Genomic DNA, 16,884 nt, shown 5'->3' with positions numbered 1-16,884 from the left:
TTAGCCTGCCCCAATTCATCTGCCTTGTTTGATGTGGAAAGTATCTGTTCCATGTGGGTAACAGTTGCATGTTAATCCTGGCTAACAGCTTTCAGTGCTTTGGACTTTGATGATACCCATCTGATGGCTTTTATTTCTGAATGCATAAGCAAGGTTTCATTCAAAACTGACACAAGATTTTGCAGCTCACTTGGTCTCTTTGGTGAAAAAGAATAAAACTTGCAGATGCGCTTAATAGTGTCTTCAAACTTTTTCAGATAGGTGTACTTGATGCTGTAAAAGACGTAGGCTAACTCCAGTTTATGTGCCACACAGTGTGTAACAAGAACTTTGTTACTTACACAATCACTGAGCTTTCTGGCAACACCATTTTTAGCTCCAAGATTAACTGCTGCACCATCAAGATTAATGCACACAAGCTTTGGGTCATTGTCTCCAATGTTTTCAATATCAATGCGACATTTTGATAAACCATTTTTTATGGCAGCAACAACACCATCTGCTCTGGCATTTTCTAAATTCTCAATGCTAGCCATGGCTGTGTAAGAATCAAACGTTTCTGGATGAATGTACCTCAGTAGTATACCTTCTTGGTCTATTACTGATGAGTTGGTGCTTGAGTCACTCATGACTGAAAAGAATCTGACATGTTTTATTTTTAAAATGGATGGATAAACTGACAGCGTGAAACCAACTTGTTTTATATGAAAAGTTCTCTAATCAGAAACGATCTATAGACAGCTCATCAAAATTGATGTTGTCACGCAATAAATTTCTTAACTCAATATATCACAACCTACACGAAATCGCAAATTTCAGGAAAGATTAACTGCCTAACAAGTTTTGTTATGTGGTGAAAACATTTGCATTGTAAGTAAAATGACCGCATTTTTATGTAGAAACAATGAATTTTATCAATAGAAACAATGAATTTTATCAATAATATATAAAAGTTATCGATTATAATGAAAAATCATCAGATTACATCGTAATGTCGGCATGAAAAAAAATGACCGCATCTCCAAGCGTGTAAATAGTAGGGTAAAATGCTTATGTAAGACCGTAAGAGTGCTTCCCCTTTGAAAAAATCAGCTGTCATTTTGTAAACAATATTGAAGACATGAAGAACATGCCTAAGTAGACTGTTTCCGCACGAAGTGCGTACCCAAATGTTTAAAATTTGAAAGTAGTGGTAAAAATGTGCCCTGCACAGCACACATAATTCTTTTTTCTCCAGAAAATTGCACTTGTCTGCGGACAACTGAAACCAGAAAAACACACTTGTCTGACGGTCAATTTACCCATGTTGGACGAGTCGGCCGTTGGATTTCCGCACCCCTGGTAAATCTCTAGTGTACACTTATTAATAGCATATAGCTCTCAATGGATAAGTACATTTTGGAATAGAATGAATTGCTTCAAATTGTTATATTGTGTGTTATTTATGTCGATGATGATACTGTATATACTTTAAGTCCGGTCACATGCAGCCAAGAAGCAACTTCCGAGTGGTCCTGCCAGAAACACAGAGAAAAACCAAGAAAAACACATTTTGTGAGCCTTCAAAAATTCTTACATAAATACTTACAGTACTACAAACCATGAATGCAACAGGCGTAGTGTAGCAATATTCAACCCACAATGCAGTGTGTTGTTTTGTGTTTAGAAGTGGGGGTAGTAGTCTATGATACTTTGACAGCCTGTCAAAAAAGACACACATCCACTTCTTCTGGGGAATCTTCAAAATACCGACTGGCTTGTTATTTGGTCTGCTGCGCTATAAATGTTGTGCTGTCGTACAGTAATAGCTCTGCTGCCTCACAGCAATGAGATTAGGGGTTCACATTCCATGTCAAGCTTGCAAAGCACTTCAAGTAGTGAGAAAAGCACTAAAGAATTATTATTATTATTACCGCTTGTCTGATTCATGGGGACCCTTCCAAAACAAAACAAAAAAAAAAAAAACAAGGTAGCTTTCTGCTTTTTTGCCTCTTCCTGCTCTGTTACCATTTGCTCCCCTCTAACCCTGATCTTGTCACTCGCCTCTCACTAGGGAGTTGCCCTGAGCCCTCACAAAGGTCTTTCCCCCAAGAAAGCCCATGCAGTAGCGAGACACATTACAATATCAGCATAATGTAGGTTATGTAACAAAGCCATGCCTAATTACATGTGATGATATAAACCTAACCTGTGTTACGTCAGCGTGCAGTATACGTTGTATTCATGTGTGTTTCTGTTATCACTTGTTATGGGTTTGTGCACTGATAGTATTGATAGTTGTTTTTTTTTATTCTGTTAAATGCACTTTGTGATGTGTTATACTATATGACCAAAATATTTACCTTCTTTCAAAAGGGAAACAAATGTTATTGCTAATACTGTGTACTTTTTTTGATTTTATGCACTTTGAGATATGACCAAAATGTTTTTTCCACTTTTTAAATTAAAAAAAAAAAAAAAATATATATATATATATATAGCTACTACCTCAGATTCTGTTCAGTTACAGCTTTTTATTACTTTGTGTACTTTTTGATGTACCTGTGTCAGATGTGACTAAATTTAAAACGGAAATGATAAGTAAACAGTACTTGTTTTTCAATACATTCATTTCTGTTGATTTAAAGTTTGTCATTACCTGCTACTTAGCGGCCCCTAAAAAAGTCTGGCCTGGCTAAATTTTTTGGTTTAAAAATCTGGCCCAACTGAATTTGTAATTAGTTCTTTACTTATATTTTATATGCATTTGGATGTAACTAATTTGTATCAAAATCATAAAATGAAAGGGAAATCTCCAAATGGACACAATTGTGTGGATAATGCATGTTATTTGTAAGTATAGAAGTTGTTTTATTAGTGATAATTCTGGAAAGTGCTCTCAGCTAAAATGCAAAATGTAGACCACTTAGTTGTGTGTTATAGCAGGTTTCTGATTTTCAAATTTTTTCTTATATATACTAAAACTAAAACTTTGTTTTATGACAGACTTAATCAGAGTTCTGCAGCCCAAATTGCTAATACTGTGGAGTCCTGTTCTTGATGGGTGGCATGTGTTTACATCTCAGCTGAAGTTACAATAGTCAGAATATTTTCCAGTTATAGTTGGCTTCTTATGCCTGCCAGTGTTAAATATTTTTGGTTAACTCTCTTTTGTAATATGCTGTGTGTTGGGCTCTTTTTAAAAAGATATGATTTCAACAGAGTGCACTGTAACCCAAACTGCTTTAACCAGAGAAAAGCATATAATGTCAATTACATATATCTCTCTTAAATGAATATGCCACCCTATGCAGTTTGTAGAGATGACTTTAAAATTTTTAATCTCATATTTTCCTGCAGAACAGAAAGAGTTCATAATATAATAGAACCTGATAGTAGCCAGTGTGTTCAATGGAAAACTTTGCGAAAATGGCCTTGAAAAAAAGAAATATGTCATGTTACTCATGTTGCATATTCCACATGTCAGTTATCTAGTCGTATGCTCAAAAGTTTACAAAGCACATACATTTTTTGCTAAAACATTGTTAAACATATACTTGTAATACTGCACTTTTGAATTGACCATCTGCCTCTCATTCTCATTCATTGTTCAAGAGTTGTGTCTTATATATGATCTTGTATATACTGTATAATATGGTTAGTGATGATTTAATGGTTGTATCAAGGTAAAAAAACTCCCCACCATTGATTTGTTTTGGAGTAATTAAATAGTGCAGTGATTTTCAAACAGTGGGCCGCAAGATTTCTTTAAACAAATTAAATACTTTTGTTAAAGAAATACAATGCAAAAGAAGTATATGATGCAAATTTTATTCCATTTTATTTGATTTATATATCATTTTAATAATATACTGTATGTGAAATATAAAGCAATAAATGTGTAAACTTCATGCATTTATAACCAATTTAAATGTCTCAACCTGTTAAAAATTTGTATACCAAAATTTTGTTCGTATAATCAATTTATATGAATATTTAGTAGTATACACATTATGTTTATGTTGCATTAGCACCGTGCCATTTAATTATTCCAATGAATGTATTTTATTGTCGAGCACATCATGTATCCCTATTTATTCTCCACTATGCCACGGCTGAATTTGATCATGCATACGCGCATTTAATAATAATAATCATCATCATCATAATTATTTACATTTATATACTGATTTTCTCACTACTTTAAAAACTTTGCAAAAAGTACACACGGAGGACCCAGGATGTGAACAGTGATCGCCTTACTGCAAAGCAGCAGCACTCCCACTCTGCCAACTGTTCATAATCCAAGTAAAGGCACCTGATAATTTTGAATATTTTTTTATTACAAGTATCATAAGTAAATACAGTAATCCCTCCTCCATCGGTGGGGTTGCGTTCCAGAGCCACCCGCGAAATAAGAAAATCCGCGAAGTAGAAACCATATGTTTATATGGTTATTTTTATATTGTCATGCTTGGGTCACAGATTTGCGTAGAAACACAGGAGGTTGTAGAGAGACAGGAACGTTATTCAAACACTGCAAACAAACATTTGTCTCTTTTTCAAAAGTTTAAACTGTGCTCCATGACAAGACAGAGATGACAGTTCCGTCTCACAATTAAAAGAATGCAAACATATTTTCCTCTTCAAAGGAGTGCGCGTCAGGAGCAGAGTCTGTCAGAAAGACAGAGGAAAGCAAACAAATCAATAGGGCTGTTTGCTTTTAAGTATGCGAAGCACCGCGGCACAAAGCTGTTGAAGGCGGCAGCTCACACCCCCTCCGTCAGGAGCAGGAAGAGAGAGAGAGAGACAGAGTTTGTTTTTCAATCAAAATCAATACGTGCCCTTCGAGCTTTTAAGTATGCGAAGCACCGTGCAGCATGTCATTTCAGGAAGCAGCTGCACAAAAGATAGCAACGTGAAGATAATCTTTCAGCATTTTTAGACGAGCGTCCGTATCGTCTAGGTGTGCGAACAGCCCCCCTGCTCAATCCCCCTACGTCAGGATCAGAGAAAGTCAGTGCAAGAGAGACAGAAAAGTAAGCCGGGTAGCTTCTCAGCCATCTGCCAATAGCGTCCCTTGTATGAAATCAACTGGGCAAACCAACTGAGGAAGCATGTACCAGAAATTAAAAGACCCATTGTCCGCAGAAATCCGCGAACCAGCAAAAAATCCGCGATATATATTTAAATATGCTTACATATAAAATCCGCGATGGAGTGAAGCCACGAAAGGCGAAGCGCGATATAGCGAGGGATTACTGTAGTTTCAAAAAGATTTTTAAAAAGTCACTTTGGAGCAAAAAGTGTAGGCAAGTTCTATTATTATTATTTATTTTGTAAATCAAAATTAGATGTATTTTTTGTCAGATCAGCAAAAAATATGTATTTTGGTGTTCCACATAATATTAGTAATTTAGTTTGTGTGCCATGAGATGAAAAAGGTTGAAAATCGAAGTAGTAGAATGATTGTATAATGTAATTTGGGTTCTGTATACTTCACTTGTCTGTTTATGAAAAATGAAATGTTTTTTTTAATTTGCTTTTTAGTTTTTTTCATATGGCCTATGCTGTAATTATAGCTTATTTTTTGCAGGCCCTTTGGAAAATTTAATTTTTGTGTGATCTTAGTACATTCTGCATTTTATCTCTGTCTGTCACAGTAATCTTAGTTTTAATTTGTCAAGGGAACTATTGCAACTTAGGCATTGCAATATGTTTTTCACCTAACAAAGGACTTTCTCCCCAAGAAATTACTTACCTGAAACACTTGCTGATATGATTCCTGACAAGAGTTACCTATATGTTGGCTTAATAGCAAGAAGTAATAATTCATGGTTCTGACTTTACTTTTTTATAGTCAAAAAGCTGTAGCTTCTAGGATCTTGAGTATAAAGGAAATGCACATACCTGCTATGTAAATGTCATAATCAGTCGTGCAATACAGGTATTATAAATTAGGAGGAGCTATTGAAAAACATTTATAACAGTGGCAGAAAAATTAGCAATTAGAAGAGCTACCATACTTGCCTAGTTAATGGGTCAGAAACAGGGTACTTACTGCTATTTAACGATCTAAAGTGATGTCCTAATTGGTGAGTGAACAGTCTAAAACTTCTATGCTTGCTTGAATTCAAAGTTAATATTACACTATTTATTATAATTTATTGTTCAATAATTTAAATACAGTATATTAAGTGTGTAGCTGTAACAGCCAAGGTTGCCTGGTCAGATGTAAAGAATCAACGTACTGTGTGGTGTTTTTATGTTAGCATACAGTAAAACAACATCTGATAATGATGGTAATCTATGCTCAAGTTTCACATTATTTCTATTGATTACTTGTTTTATTTCAAAGTAATACACTTTATTGTAAAATTGTGATTTGCAGTGACCATCAACAAAAGCCACGTCACTTAGTAAAACCAGAAAAAAACAGGAATTGATGTAATTCAGGAATGTTTAACTCACGAACAATTGTCAACAGCATGTTCAAGAATAATCTCTAGTGACCTAATATTATTATTAATTATTATTTGACTGATGTCTTTATCCAGTGTGATTTACAACATCTGAGATACAGTTGGTCACTTTTTTTTTTTTCTGGTTGGAGCACAGTCAGGTAAAGTGACTTCCACATGGCCACTCAGTGTCCGTAGTTGGATTTGAACCTCACAGCTTCAGGGTTTGAAGTCCAAAATCCAAAGACTTGACCACTACACCACACTGTCTGCCAATAATATTAGCCCTTAACATAAAAAACCCTCAAATATTGTATACAGAAATACTTTTAGTTATACTTATGATTGTTATATACTTAGTTCTGATACACCCAGTTAATCAACAGCAGTATAACTGATGCACATTGTCTTTGAAATATCCCGGGTGAAGGTGGGTAACACAGCTAGTTAATATTATATTCAATCCAGTTGAATATTTGCTTTAATATTTACATTTTATGTTTGTTTTTCTTCATTCTGTACAAATAGATAGATAGATAGATAGATACTTTATTAATCCCAGGGGAAATTCACATACTCCAGCAGCAGCATACTGATACAAAAAACAATATTAAATTAAAGAGTAATAAAAATGCAGGTAAAAACAGACAATAACTTTGAATAATGTTAACGTTTACCCCCCCTGGGTGGAGTTGAAGTGTCACATAGTTTGGGGGAGGAACGATCTCCTCAGTCTGTCAGTGGAGCAGGACAGTGACAGCAGTCTGTCACTGAAGCTGCTCCTCTGTCTGGAATTGATACTGTTCAGTGGATGCAGTGTATTCTCCATAATTGATAGGAGCCTGCTGAGCGCCCATCGCTCTGCCACAGATGTCAAACTGTCCAGCTCCATGCCTACAATGGAGCCTGCCTTCCTCACCAGTTTGTCCAGGCGTGAGGCGTCCTTCTTCTTAATGCTGCCTCCCCAGCACAACACCGCGTAGAAGAGGGCGCTCGACACAACCGTCTGATAGAACATCTGCAGCATCTTATTGCAGATGTTGAAGGACGCCAGTCTTCTAAGGAAGTATAGCCTTAATAATACGCCTTACTTTTTAATATACTATTTTGTTTGGTACTGTTTAATTCTGTACATTACATCATATTATAGTTAAATTTGAAAACTTTCCGTTTGAACATGTTTTCTGTAGTGAGAGAGAGCGAGAAAGTGTCAAAAGTTAGATCATTGGAAGGGTTTTCAGATTTTGTTATTAAATTAAATTGCCTACATTAATGGGAGTTTTGACTGCTTGTACAGATAAAGGGAAATAATTTATATAGAGTTGAAATATTTGAAGTGCTGTCATTAAGAACATAATAATATCTGGTGGTACTGCCTATGAAGGATGAGGTATTGGAGGAAAAAGACCATGGAACAAAAAGAAAAATGTTAAACACAGAGGTAGCCGTGTATTGGCTCAATATAATCAGCTCTGTTAAAGTTTTAGGGCAAAAGAGAATTTGTCTTCTGGAAGAAGTGCTAAAACAGATAAGCTTTAGCTTAAATGCTATGGCTTCTCTTTAAGAAAATGATCTAGACAGAAGAAATGACAGTCTGTGCAATGTTTGAATATACTGTACAGTTATATTAAACAGTTTAACAGAATCTAAATAGTTGGCAAGGCATGTTAATTGTTATTTTATTATTTTAAAAAAAAAAAAGGTATTGAACAAAGACGAAAGACATCTCTGAGTCAGCTCTACTCCTGCTGTCCCATGCTTCCACGCCCCAAGATCTTAAGTTCATTTTATCAGGTTTATGTATATACATATGCATGCACTTTAAACTTGGGCGCAGGATGAGAACTCAAAGGAATTCAAAGACTAAGGAAACTATTCAGAAATATATCAAAGTTGTAGATGGCTGTATATGTATTAAAAGAATATGTATGAAAGTTGGATGCATCTGACATCTACCTCTTTTGGATGCTATGTAGTGAAAAAAAGCTTTTGTATTTGCTTAGCAGGCACTTGTGATACATATGTAGGACTGTTTTCTGGCCTTTTGGTGGCCCTATGCAAGATTCTGTTTGAAGGCCCCTATTTTGTAAAACTACAATGGGGGGGATTCAAACCCTTTAAGATGGTTCATGGTGATGCATCAATCTATTACACTTTAAGAAGAAAACAGTCTACGTTTGTAAATCTAAAATTCTAATTATCTCAAGTTGGCCGAAGCAATTTAAACCTACAGAAAATTACACTAAAAGGTAAACCACAAGGCTCCTGTATATCCATAAATTCAACAAAGGCAGCATTTTCCTTAAATTTTCAATTATATCACACTAATTTAGAAAATGTATTTTTTTAAAATAAATGTAACAAAACATTGCAATATACAGTGTCCTTTTAAAGCATGCACCCAATTTCAAAGTTGTCACTTTCACAGTTCTTCTGCTTCTATCTCTTTAAAGTAATTAAAATGAGTAAATTAATGATATAGAATGATACAGAGTGAGAGAATCATTATGATCACAGTGATCAGCAATCTGAGACGGACAGACAGACCAACCAACAGAGAGACGAGTATCAAGGTGCTGCACAGCTTACATTTAAAAGATTTACCCATTGCAGAGGTGGCAGAAGTATAGAAATGCATAACTTAAGTAAAAGTGCAAGTCCTCGATAACTCTGGTAAAAGTGAAAAGTCAAAGAATGTTAATCATATTTACTCAAGTAAAAGTATACAACTACATGTTCTTAAATTTACTTTTGAATATAAATGTAAATATTTCATTTAGTTGAAAATTGCTTTGAGTAAAAAATCAGGTATGAGAAAGATGTTTAATAAACAATTATTTATTTGAAGTGGTAAAAGTGACATAATGAGAAATACAGTGAAAACAACATGCATTAAGTGCTTAAGTTATAAAAACATCCATCCATCCATTTTCCAACCCGCTGAACCCAACACAGGGTCATGGGGGTCTGCTGGAGTCAATCCCAGCCAACACAGGGCACAAGGCAGGAACCAACTCTCCGCAGTTATAAAAACATGTTTTAATTAAATATTAAAATAATTAATTAGCCTTAAATTTATCTTATTTCTTTGTCTTTTATTCCAGTTATCTCCCCATATCTCTGCTGTCTGTTATCTCTGCCATCTGATATTGTTATCAACATTAGCCTATATATGTGTGTGTATTTTTTGTATATATCTCAACATAAATAAGTCTGTTTTGCATACTCACACGCTCAACATATTTAGATTAACTTAGTACCTTACCTGAAAAATGTCATTGAAAAATCATATTTCTCTAATATTCATTGTTTATTTTAATTGATTTTTAGTTGTTTTAATAATCAATATATTCAAGTGGCAAGTCAAACAAAAGCTCATGTGAGCATGCTTACCTCTGGTTTTTTTTTTTTTTTTTTTATAAAGATCGGAGGGTGAATTTTGAACACTTATCACCTTTTGTTTTTATGGCTGGCACTAAAGGCAGCAAATTCACCAAGGCTCATTTTTGTGCTACCCACTTGAATGTGGTGTATTTTCTGACGTACTTGTAACTTCAATCTCATTAATAAGTCCAGTGTTGCTTGACAATGGTTTGACTGTATCTCCGCTGTTTAAATCACCATAGTTGTCTGTTCCTTTTGCTTCTCTTCTGTGCACTTAATGTTTTGTATATGAAGAATACAAAGACACAAAATGTGCAATTAAATATCCAAAATTGAGGGACTATCCCATTATATATGTATTTGAATAATTTAATAAAATTATCTGACCTAGTTTCCCTTCTTGGACACAGAAACTTGTTGATAAGATAGTAAGTTACGGATATTTTTTATTGTAGGGAACACACATTTTTTTTCCTTTGAAACCAAGTGAGTTAAAGGAAAAAGTCTTAGACAAATAAATAATAAAAATAAAGATACAGATATCCTACATGAAAATTCTACTTAAGAGCAGTAACAAAGTTGTTTTACTTCATTTCATACCACTGATCCATTGAAACATTGTTAGAAAATGCTTTACCTTTATTCTGCACACATTTTTCTTCTTTAAGTTTCTTCTTTTTATGTTTTTCAGCACCAGAGGGATAAACCCTTTTTGATGCCATCTTAGGTATCAATGTGACTTTGGCTACTGTTGTTTTCCTCCTCACGTGATGTGCCTCTGTCAGTGAGTCATCCCAACATACCTATTGGTAAACGTCACTCATAGTGAGACATGACAGTCTAGAGTTAATCTTTGATTTTGAGTTGATTACCCTACAAATACAAGCCAAAGCTTCCCTATCATTACAGTATAGTTTGGTTTATATCCTACATTTAATTTTTAAGCATATAAGTGCTTCATTAAACACACGATGGGGCGTAGCTAGGTATAAACAGACAGGTAATGTTAGTAGTCCCCAACTATATTGAGGCTGAACTTGCAGCTTCGGTGGCCCTATGCATCTTCATAGTCCGCATATAGCAAGAAATGGTTCTGTACATATGTTTACTGTGTAGTAATTGTCAAGTAGAATGCTAAAGGGTAAATGAAGAACATTTGTCGTATACTGTATGTATGTACACAAGCAAGAACTTAAATATTTGTATTCTTTGTATAACCAATGTTGTTGATTTTCATGAAATGTGAAATTATTCTGTTTCATTTACTGAAATAAAAACCGCAAAAATTAGGAAAGCTCAGGTTTACTTTATTCTGACAAATAGTTGATTTTCAAGCAAGGTAAAATATCCAATCAATAATAAAATGTAATTAATTAGTAAAAAGTCTGGTAGTCTTAACTCTGAAACTATTTCTACGCCAGTTTTTGGATTTATAACAACATCTTACAAACATAAAAAATAAATACATTGACCCCTTTTGTCTCTTTGCACCATGGTTTGCAAAAAAAAGCACATTGCAAATAAATTGCCTTTTGTGATATGCTTTGCTCAGATAGATTTTCCAAGTGTTGTCCATAAATGGGGCTCATTGCAGTATCAACAATGCAAGATGAAAAAATTTAGCAATTTTTATTTTTCTCAGCATAGTCTGACAAATGCAGCATCGGACTTGGAACTGTCCTTCCTGGTCTCCTTTTCTAATGACTGTGGACCTCTACTTTCAGCTGTTGAATGATTTTAAAGATATTGCACTGCTTCCTGTCATAACATGTTTTAGTTTGTTTGTGTATTTTGTCAGTTTGATTTTGCTGGGATGGGCCGCAAAGCGTGGTTCTCAGTTTTACACCAGGTGAAATTATTTACAGTTGATACTTGAAGAATCCAGTGTTACTTGGGGTACATACAGTTAAGGAGGTTTTGAAACTGAATATCATCTTTAGTATAAACATGATGGCGAATAACCATCCTGGCATGATGTCATTGCAGCTTAACTAGTAGGCATATACATGATTAATATAAAATTGCTTTATAAGTTGTATTTCAAAATTCTTTAAAAAAATAATTGTGTTGCAAGAGAAGAGAACATGTTATTCTTTCACTGCTAGGACAAATTATTCATAATTCTAATGTATTACGTATTTTTGTGATAAAAATATTTTACTTTCAAACACAGTATAATTCAGAGGTTACAAAGCTAGAAGGGAAAGTCCTGAATTCGTCTACTACTCTGACACATCATACTAGGTCGTGCCTTAGACCATGAAAGTCCAACCTAGCCCAGTTTCTGCCTGTGTGGAGATTGCATGTTCTCCCCTTATCGGCTAAGGTTTTTCTCTGGGGATGCTAGTTTGCCCCCCACATTCCATAAACATTCCAAAAACATTGATGTTGGGTTAATTGGAAGTTCTGAGTTTGTCTTGTATGAGTGAGAGTAACAGTTTGAGAAAATGTGCCTGGAAATAGATTGGGATTCTATTCCAAGGTGCTGCGATAGACTCTGGTTACATGTGACACATAATTGATAATGAGTGGATAGATGGAAACAAATATTTGTATTTTTTTTTTCTGAATGAATTATTTTACTGTGTGTGAGAAATTAGTTGAGATATACTAGTAAATGAAAACACGCATTGTATTTTATACTGTGTTTAAGGAGCCACATTTAACAAGTGCTGTAGTACATAGAGCAAGTGCATCATTAACTTGTGAAGTCTCGGCTTTATGCTGGTGACCACCCCATTTGCAAAATTATTTGTATAGGATTAAGGCTTCTAATTAAAACACAAACGCAACCAGCTAGTGAACCTACTATAAACCAACCCTTTCTTTGGTGACTTATGCTCAGGTGTCTCAGCTTTTTTAATTGCCAGAAGCTCAGTAGTGGAATACTGTAATTGATCTTTAATAAACTCTTATCATGAAGAATTTGGAGCAGACAGTCCCACATAAGCACCCAAAGTACCTGAGTATGCCAAAGCACAAAGTTGCTATTGTTCTTGCAAGTGGTGTAAAGGAGCCACCATACTGTTTTATTTATATTTTACTTCTTGATTCTTGTTGATTGAGTGAATTCATGATCAATTTCTGCATCATGTAATTTTTTCTCAGTTAAACACACACCACAGTAGATGACACAGATTGAATGAAAAAATGCTGTCCCTTTACTATTATTTGCAGAGCCCATCATTGTCCATCATGAATGTAATTTGTTAGAGTGCCACATTTGGGGTCATAGTCATTCTTCAGAAGGTCCCTAGAAGTAATAGTGAGTGAGGTACCTGTTATGTTTATTTAGTTGTTTAGACAGCATATTTTGTTAGAATATTGAAGCACAAGACAGTGAGCTAAAGTGTAGGAGAATAAAAAGTAACCACATTACCATTATGTTCTAAACTGTAAAATGTAAATTCATGTAGTTTTATATTGGTACATATTTGGTGGTGATCTGAAATGAGAATAATGTAGGTGTTCCAGTAAACCCTAGGCAATATAGCACATGTTAATAACAAACACTAAAAGTAGTTGCTCCAAGAAATTGTTTAATTATAACACTTTTTGTTAAAAGATACCAAGAACAATGCTGAAATAACAATAAGAGTAATTTTAAGGAACAGTGATTTAGGTATGAGATTGTCCTAGTCATGAAACCATAACTATACTCTTTCTCTGACTCTGTAATAAAGCATCTGAAAAACATGCACATTGCCCGAAGGCATGTACTGGATGCCACTTTTAGTAAGTGCATTTTACTCCTCGTTTCACCAAACACATGGGTTGAAGGACAAGAATAATTTTCTTTGGTTGATTTCCTACTGGAACACTGTTCATCACTAATTATAATGATTTGTGCACAGATCTGGAGTCACACCAGAAGTTCTACCTTCAGGGATGCTGCTGCCAAACAATCTCTTTGATGAAATCAGCCACACTTCTAACATTCTTTAAAAAGTAATAATACAAAGAAAAACAACCCACTAAAGCATAAAAACTTCAGCATTATATACTATATGTTTTTTTTTTTGAATGACTCTCCATGGTAAATTGTTATGCTTACACCAGTCAACTGCAGCATCTCTTTGTTAAGAACACCTAACGAGGGTGAAATATGACATATTTCTAGTAGAAGCTCTTGGGCCACTTGCAACTATGCATCAGCTGGATGCAGCTCACAGGCCATAGTTTAAACACCTCTGGTTTAGAGACTTAAACAGTTGTATGCAATTTTCTCCTGTCAATTTTGCATCTTGTGCAGAAGTTGAAACTCTACCCCAACACTAAGGTTATATACTTAATGTCATTATAATGTCATTATAATTAGTGAAAAACGGTGTTCCAGTAGGAGATCAACCAAAGAAAATGATGATAAAAACAATGCAAACCTCACACCATCTGTTAAAAAGTGAAAGTGGAATACCTCAAGATGTGCAAGCTGCCACTTTTTCATGGCCGTCACAGTTCCCCTGACCTAAGCATCTGAAAATCTGTGGATAGATCTCAGAAGAGCAGTGCATGCAAGATGGCACAGGACTCTTGCAGAATTAAAAGGCTTTTGCAAGGGTGAATGGGCAAAAATGCCCCAAGTAATAACTAAAGACTCTTAGCTGGTTACAAAAAAACATTCACAACCTGTGATGCTTGCCAAAGGGGGTCTTACTAAGTAAAGACTGTATCAGATGCCACACTTTTGCTTCAGGCCCTTTTCTTGTTTTTTTGGTATTTTGTGTCTTTGAATGATGGAAAGAATACTGTAATAATGCTTAAAATATTAAAAGAAATGTGTCATCTTTAACTTTATGCTTTTGGTGATCAGTTCATGTTCTGCTCACTTAACTATTCACTGTAACAGACATTTTAAGCTATGGTGCCCAAACTTTTGTATGCCACTGTAAGTATTAACAATATTTTGTTACTGGAGCTGCTTGTCATAATTGTCCATGAGTAAAGTATTCCTGCATTATTAACACCGGAAGTATAGTACAGTATAAAAGACAGGGACATCCAATATTTGGACAAGGTTTTCATTGCTTTTAGGTTCAGTTAGAAAGGATCTAAACTAGCTGAGCAGTGACAAATGTAACAAAGTTTTCGGTGCGATAAGAATTGACAGGAATGGTCATAATTCTGATATGTGAGCAGCTCAATGGTTTTGTGTCTCTTAACTCCATTGTGCTGGGTTTGAACTCCAGTCTGCTTATGGTGTTAGTAGGGCTGAGTGATATATTGAATTTGTGTTTGATTCGATTTTCAAGAAAAATCATTATGCAAAGCCAGTATCACAATGTTTAGCACTTAGCATTTGATTTTTCCACAACTTCTTCTGAATGTGAAATAAAATCCACAAAGTCTCTACTGCTCTTTATAAGCATATTTACATTGATTCCACCCACATTGTCTAGCAGTGGTGGCTGTGGAACAAAATAGAGCAAGGATCATAAAAGGAAGCATTTAGAACAGGTAAGGTTAGTGCTGCGTTTTGCGAATTTGTTTTTTTTTAACTTGGGATGACAGTTCAGGCAGTACAATGTCTATATATAAAACACATTACTGCATATGAATAGGCCATTCAGGCATATGCGGCATCAGCAATACACCCTCCAAAAACGGGTCCCTGCTAAACAAAGTTCCATAAAATGTTTGCTGTTCTGCTGTAATAGCATATGAGCAGACAAGCAGCAGGTAGAGGGAGATAGCAGCTGCATTGACTTACTGTATTGCAGAACACACCTTTGCCTAATTAACTTGCACCCTAAAAATACTCTTTCTTTGTCAGTGGTCAGATAGCTATAATAAGCACACCAGAGACATCAGTACAGTGTTTAAGCCCTCGTTCATTTCATCTCCACTATTTAACCATTTCAGACAGGAATTAAAAAGCATCCTTCATAGGGTTTTTTTTCCCTTTCTTTTGTTTTGAATTATTCATTGTTTGTGTGTGTTTGGTAAACTGCTAAACAAATTACAGGCCTTTTTGATTTTGAGGTTGTATTTTTCTTTAGTAGGTGAATTGAGTTTCTTAAGTACAGTAATGAATATTCAACATATAGTGCATTTGTTTTGTATTAACATTAATAAATACATTGTGTTGGTGACCTTTGAATCTGTTATGATTATTGGAGGTAGTCATATATACAAGCATATTACTTTGTGAGCAGAGGTTATTAATGGAGTAATAAAATTTCATTTAATTAAATAAAAATCTATGAAATTTCATATTGGAAAATTTGAATAATGAGATGCTACTTCATGGTTAATTAAGATTGAATGTGAAAGTAAAACTTCACATTTCTCAATGAAATGTTACCACCCTTCTCAGAAGTTCAAGTGCCCTCTTACAGATTCTTCCCCGGTGCTAAATGTATAAAGTAGCTATCTATACTGTAAAGAAATAAGCATAAGTGTTCAATAAGCTGTTCAGAACACTGAATACAAATTGAGCTGACTTACCAAAAAAACACATTAATTCCTATACTGCTGATTGCTATAAAATAAATACCTACATGCATCATATAGACTGTTACAGACAAGAAAGAACAATTACAAATGATGTAAATTATGAAATTCTATGTATAATATACACATGTACATGTATTATGATTTATATTTTCCATGGTAATAAATCAGGAGCTTTACCTTTCCTTATATACTGTAAAATGGAGGAAGAGAGAGCAATGTTTAATGACTGGCAGACAGAGATGCCAACTGTGAAAACTAATGTTGGGGCAAAAAAGTAATTTGATACAAAAAAATAAAGCTTTTAGGAGGTGTTCTGGTCTTTTAATTTGGAAAACAGAAGCATGTCTGTCTGTCCCTGCATTTACTGAATAGTGATTGCAGTTTTATTAGTATGTTGTCTTTAGCATGTTATAACACATAACAGTTTTTCCATATATTTTGAAGTGTGCCTGTTGTTTGCAGTGTGACAGCTTACTGTTTTTTAGGATGTAAAAGAATGTTTAAGCTGCCTGCTGCCTTTTCTCAGGAAGAAACCATGTGACTGCTGCCTATTTTAAGCTGTTTTTCTTTCCACCTACTGTGAAGGAGCTATCATTTTTTTCTTACC

At 34.7% G+C, this 16,884-nt stretch overlaps 1 protein-coding gene across 3 annotated transcripts in view; it reads left to right on the top strand.

The window, feature by feature from the left end:
• The window catches only part of LOC114659567 (GRAM domain-containing protein 4-like), a 369,958-nt gene that overhangs the window by 161,103 nt on the left and 191,971 nt on the right, over nucleotides 1-16,884 (top strand). The window lies entirely within an intron of this gene.

Source organism: Erpetoichthys calabaricus, chromosome 1, assembly GCF_900747795.2.
Source record: "Erpetoichthys calabaricus chromosome 1, fErpCal1.3, whole genome shotgun sequence".
NCBI lineage: Eukaryota > Metazoa > Chordata > Cladistia > Polypteriformes > Polypteridae > Erpetoichthys > Erpetoichthys calabaricus.
This window is presented reverse-complemented; position numbering and strand designations above follow the sequence as displayed.